Source organism: Schistocerca americana, chromosome 2, assembly GCF_021461395.2.
Source record: "Schistocerca americana isolate TAMUIC-IGC-003095 chromosome 2, iqSchAmer2.1, whole genome shotgun sequence".
In the NCBI taxonomy this organism is placed as follows: domain Eukaryota; kingdom Metazoa; phylum Arthropoda; class Insecta; order Orthoptera; family Acrididae; genus Schistocerca; species Schistocerca americana.
This window is the reverse complement of record NC_060120.1, coordinates 897,058,894-897,065,603: the sequence shown is the minus strand read 5'-3', so window position 1 is coordinate 897,065,603 and position 6,710 is coordinate 897,058,894. Positions and strand designations below refer to the sequence as shown.

General features: G+C 43.0%; 1 non-coding gene across 1 annotated transcript; it reads left to right on the top strand.

The window, feature by feature from the left end:
* The first annotated feature begins 2,992 nt into the window (after positions 1-2,992).
* Positions 2,993-3,067, top strand: Trnai-aau. Its single transcript has one exon. It is a non-coding gene; the product is annotated as a tRNA-Ile (tRNA).
* The last annotated feature ends 3,643 nt before the right edge of the window (positions 3,068-6,710 follow it).

Sequence of the window (6,710 nt, the reverse complement as noted above, 5' to 3'; positions counted from 1 at the left end):
TCATCGGATTAGGGAAGGATGGGGAAGGAAGTCGGCCGTGCCCTTTCAGAGGAACCATCCCGGCATTTGTCTGGAGTGATTTAGGGAAATCACGGAAAACCTAAATCAGGATGGCCGGACGCGGGATTGAACCGTCGTCCTCCCGAATGCGAGTCCAGTGTCTAACCACTGCGCCACCTCGCTCGGTACTTCGTAGTGCAGGGAGCTCATCTCTGCTGGCAGGATTTAGTCGGCCATTACTCTGACTGTATTATTTAATTAAAATTTCATACCATAATATTAAATGTAAATGCGAGAGACTTCTCAATTTTGATCTTTCATTAATTTCAAAGTTAAGGACAATAGTGATAAATTTCATTTGCTAAAATCCACAGCACTGAATGCGTTCAGTATGTTTCATTTCAGCCGCCTAACGGCAGATGAGATTCTCTCCAGTTTTGCCTTGCAAATAATTAACAAGAAATATTGAAAATCATTACATTCCGCAATATCTCAGATAATCTTCATGTAGTTTGGAACATAAATAACCAATAGCCACTAAGACCCATATTAATAATTACATATTGCGTAAGAATACGCATATTTTCTTTTCTAAATAGCAGCGCCCAAGCAAACTAATTATTAGAGGGCGGTGAGTCGCGCGATGTGTTTAAAAAATATTAAATCGTACGCATTTCGGGGCAGCCGATGTCCGTACGAGTGTTATCGCGGTATAAGTTAATTACAAGTCTCATGCTAGCCCACAATATCTAAAGCCACCCCAACCAAAATCATAAAATATAATTATAAAAATAAAAGTATATAATTATCCCGTGATAAAGCACCCACACACACATACATGTACACTTATACCGTGATAAGTCATACATGAATGCATTGTGTCCGTTCTTTCTGACATGTCCGAAAGGACAGACGCCACGGGGAATCCGTAGCTGTGACAAATTATATGTAAATTGAAGGTGGAGGTGCGGGTAAAGGAAAGGAAAGGAATTACTGATGTACGTACCTGTGCATTCACAGCCGGCCGCTGTGGCCGAGCGGTTCTAGGCGCTGCAGTCCGGAACTGCGCTGCTGCTACGGCCGCAGGTTCGAAACCTGCTTCGGGCATGGATGTGTGTGATGTCCTTAGGTTAGTTAGGTTTAAGTTGTTTCTAAGTCGACGGGACTGATGACCTCAGGTGTTAAGTACCATAGTGCTTAGAGCCATTTGAACCATTTTTTGTGCATTCACACTGAACAAAGTGGATCCATTGCCCATTTAGAGGGTGTTTCAAAAATGACCGGTATATTTGAAACGGCAATAAAAACTAAACGAGCAGCGATAGAAATACACCGTTTGTTGCAATATGCTTGGGACAACAGTACATTTTCAGGCAGACAAACTTTCGAAATTACAGTAGTTACAATTTTCAACAACAGATGGCGCTGCGGTCTGGGAAACTCTATAGTACGATATTTTCCACATATCCACCATGCGTAGCAATAATATGGCGTAGTCTCTGAATGAAATTACCCGAAACCTTTGACAACGTGTCTGGCGGAATGGCTTCACATGCAGATGAGATGTACTGCTTCAGCTGTTCAATTGTTTCTGGATTCTGGCGGTACACCTGGTCTTTCAAGTGTCCCCACAGAAAGAAGTCACAGGGATTCATGTCTGGCGAATAGGGAGGCCAATCCACGCCGCCTCCTGTATGTTTCGGATAGCCCAAAGCAATCACACGATCATCGAAATATTCATTCAGGAAATTAAAGACGTCGGCCGTGCGATGTGGCCGGGCACCATCTTGCATAAACCACGAGGTGTTCGCAGTGTCGTCTAAGGCAGTTTGTACCGCCACAAATTCACGAAGAATGTCCAGATAGCGTGATGCAGTAATCGTTTCGGATCTGAAAAATGGGCCAATGATTCCTTTGGAAGAAATGGCGGCCCAGACCAGTACTTTTTGAGGATGCAGGGACGATGGGACTGCAACATGGTTCTTTTCGGTTCCCCATATGCGCCAGTTCTGTTTTTTGACGAAGCTGTCCAGGTAAAAATAAGCTTCGTCAGTTAACCAAATGCTGCCCACATGCATATCGCCGTCATCAATCCTGTGCACTATATCGTTAGCGAATGTCTCTCGTGCAGCAATGGTAGCGGCGCTGAGGGGTTGCCGCGTTTGAATTTTGTATGGATAGAGGTGTAAACTCTGGCGCATGAGACGATACGTGGACGTTGGCGTCATTTGGACCGCAGCTGCAACACGGCCCACGGAAACCCGAGGCCGCTGTTGGATCACCTGCTGCACTAGCTGCGCTTTGCCCTCTGTGGTTGCCGTACGCGGTCGCCCTACCTTTCCAGCACGTTCATCCGTCACGTTCCCAGTCCGTTGAAATTTTTCAAACAGATCCTTTATTGTATCGCTTTTCGGTCCTTTGGTTACATTAAACCTCCGTTGAAAACTTCGTCTTGTTGCAACAACGCTGTGTTCTAGGCAGTGGAATTCCAACACCAGAAAAATCCTCTGTTCTAAGGAATAAACCATGTTGTCTACAGCACACTTGCACGTTGTGAACAGCACACGCTTACAGCAGAAAGACGATGTACAGAATGGCGCACCCACAGACTGCGTTGTCTTCTATATCTTTCACATCACTTGCAGCGTCATCTGTTGTTGAAAATTGTAACTACTGTAATTTCGAAAGTTTGTCCGCCAGAAAATGTACTGTTGTCCCAAGCATATTGCAACAAACGGTGTATTTCTATCGCTGCTCGTTTAGTTTTTAGTGCCGTTTCAAATATACCGGTCATTTTTGAAACACCCTGTAAGTGAATAAATAGTTCGAAAGACAAGACGCCACACATTCATACAATTGATTCCACTGGAACGTCTGACCTCCTGTGGGAATCTCAAAGTAGCGAGCATGGGCAGGAACTGAGGATAGCTGCCGCTCGGTGGGTTGGCCGTGAGGCTGGCCGAGATAGTCCGTGCAGGTGCGATAACACTGTGTCCTGGATGGCGCAGTGGTTAGCGCACCTGCCTAATAAGCAGGAGATCCCGGTTTCGAATCCCGGCCAGGCACACATTTTCATTCGTCGCTGCTGATTCCGAGTAATGTCCTGATCCAGCTGACATCAATAACCCCTTTCCTATCCTGTCTCCTCACCTACACATTCAATTTACGTTGGGAGGTTATCCTCTCATCTGTGGCATTTAGTAGTCAGGCCTACTAGATGAGTGGCCTGCCAAGCGAGTGTCTTACATCAGAAATATTTTCATGATTTATCATACCCACTGCAACTATGCTTGAAATTAGAGCCCTAGCGCCTAACAGTCAAGCTATTATTTATTTTGTCTCTACTTCTTAACGCAACGGAATGGATAACGCATAGGATAATAGCTTGTGCACATTTCTGGTGCACTCACTCCACCCTGGGAAGACCACATTTCCTTTCTGTAGCATCAAAGCTTGGGACTACAAGCAAAATATGGAGCTTATGGTATAATGCCTCAACAAAATGGCTACCCACAACTCAATAATCAAGACCACCATTTGTTTCATATATCTCCTCTTTTATTTTAATAAAGTCTTTCACGCTAATGTTGCCTAATTTCTTGCATTACACTTAAACACAATAGTTAAACAAGGGATTCTCCACGTAATGGGCATGACATTACGTAAGCATTTCACTATTCTATGGTATCGTAATGTTTTTATTTATTGCTACTGTGCACCTTCTGGATTGGTAAGGAATCTTTCGCGACTTCATCCTTTACCATACTCTCATAAGCTCATTCATTAGCAACATAACGAATTTATTGACTATCAGGCACTACTAAGGAAAATCATGCTTGACCCAGCGTATTTAATTCGCTACTGTCTCGTGCAAATCACGCAGATTAAATATACAAAATAAATCACATCGGCAGTATGAAACACATCTCAGAAACAAAATGTTTGGTTATCTACTTGTTCTGCTTTTCCGCATCAATCAATAGTCGTCCCAGATTCACACGTCACTGACCCACGTAACAAATTTCCCTACCACAAACTCTGGAGGATTTACGCACATCTCCCTGTGCAATGCAACACCATGGTGTTGCCTAGTAGATGGCTGACTCGCCTTAATTCAATCTCAAAGTATCTGAATATCAAGCTAGCGTCACACGAATGTATCTCTTAACTGAAATTTTTGTTATCTTAGTTATCTCACACACGGGTCCTCAACTGAAAGCTTGGACAAGCACTTATACTTTTTTATTGTCTCATAGTCAGGTTGAGACCCACACTCTACTCTTCACGTGGAAGTGCTTGTCTCTAATTCAAGTTCTGCACACGTAGTTCTTAAATAGTTTCAACATAGATTTACACACGCAAATATTTCATCATGATATTGTAAGAGGTCCGAGCAGATGTAATTTCGATGTATTGCTCATGCGCTGCCTGCGATGTGCAAGGTATAAGAGAATCGCTGACCAGAGAGCAGTGTAGTGTAACCTCCCCACCAAAAAATGATTAAATAAATATTATTATGGATAATGATTCTAATTTTAGTGTAAGCTCAGAACAAACTTGGTTCCTATTTATAATCTCCGTACAGAAATGCATTCACATTTAATGCACCCACAAAATTCTTTTCTCATTTAATGTAAGCTCGAAACAGAAAAATTCTTAGACCTCGTAATAAAAAAATAAATTCAGTAACCTGGTAAATCTTGGACGACAGCAGTGCTGCGTCATGGACCTGTAAGATCATTCTGAATAAAAAGCAAAAATTCTTACCTCAATAAAGTCGCCAACTATCTGCTCTTACAACAACTTTTTCCGGCACAGCTCTGTGCAATGCTGCCCCATAGATTTGTCATTTATGAAAGGAAGCAACTGATTTTTCTTTTGCAACAATCGGAATGATCATGGATTGGAGAAATTAGTAAATTCTTTAAATTGAAATGAATGCTTGTTGGAAATTTCTTTATATCACAAAGATTATTATTAGGACATTTTTTTTAAAGATTTACATGGGAGTTCACATAACATTACTAGATATGCGCGAGGCTGCTTTTTACCTTATACAGTAATACTCAGGCTCCGGCATCGCTGCACCGCGACCGGCCCAGCCAACATGATACACCATACCACACCAGAGCAGACTGCAGACCAGGGCAGACTAGCCACTGCTACAGCTACACAGTACCTACTCAGTCAACACTGCTCTCTGGCCAGCGATTCTCTTATACCTTTCATATCGCAGGCAGCGCATGAGCAATACATCGAAATTACATCGGCTCGGACCTCTTACAATATTACCACACGCATGTATTTCATCTTTTAATTACAACACGTGGTTTCATTGTGACCGTTGGTCACTTCTGAAGAATCCTATGTTCCCAATGAATTTTACCTGCCTGTCTATTTCCCACAATTTACCTGAGCCTCCCACCAAAAGTTTCTGAAAAGAGAAATCATTATTTTTGTCTACTCTTTAATATTCCACATACATACCATTTTCATTTAAACTTGTTTTTCTGGAGCACACATAAAACACGTCCTCACGCCTCAGAAACCAGCGACAGAGTGCCGAAACATGGCCGTTCATCCGGTCATCCCACGCTTCCGCAGAAGTGGGGGAGGACCCTGCCACGCGTATTGGTCAGCCACATTACAGGCCCTCTAGTGCTCTGGTAAACTTCCTCTCTTTGGTTCCGCCAAAGGTGACCAGAGGACTGTCTCAAAGATGATTATAGAATATATCTTCACTATCTGTTGTCAGCAGACTACCAGCCATTCATCCAATTCACAAACATCACCAAACTGGATATAGGGATTTATTTTAAGGAATAATAAAATATATAAATTGTCCTTCTTTCCTACATTGGTATCCAGCTTCGGTGTATTAAATAAAATGGCGTTATTAAAAAAAATGCTGTTCTGACAAGAACAAAGACATATGTTGTCGTCCATATTTCCTATGTCGAGCAGTATTGTACCCTTTCACCGTATAATGATCCCGTCACACATTCAAAGGAAAAAAGAAAGAGGCACCAAAGTGAAATTATCAGAATGGGCCGGAAGTCGCTAAATATGATTTATGTGTACAGAAAATCAAATGGTCACAATTTCAGGAAAATTGAATGATTTATCGTAGAGAAAGAGCTTCAAACATTGAGCACTTCTGGCCCTTACGTAAGCAGTTATTCGACTTGGCAATGATCGGCAGAGTTATTAGGTGTCTTTCTGCAAGATATCACGGCAAAGCCCGCCCAATTGGCTCGTTGGGTCGTGAAAATACCTAGATAGTTGTAGGATCTTGTTCATAATGCTCCAAATGTTGTCAACCGAGGAGACATCCGGCGACATTGCTGACCAAGGTAGGGTTTGGCAAGAGCGAAGACAAGCAGCAGAAATTCTTGCCTTGTGCTGGCGAGCATTACATTGCTGGAACTTAAGCCGATGAAGGGTAACAAAATTGGGCATGGAATATCGTCAACGTGCCAGTGTGTTGTAAGGGTGCCGCAGATAACGACCAGACCATCACTCGTGGTAGTCGGGCCATATGGCGGGCCACAGTCAGGGTGGTTTCCCACCGATGTCTGGAGCGTCTGCAGACGCTGGACACCGCGGCTCAGTTCAAAGCGCGGCTCATCACTGAAGACAATTCTACAGTAGTCAATGAAATTCCAGCGGAAGACATATCTGGAATCGTGTGGGACAGCGATGCGATTCCA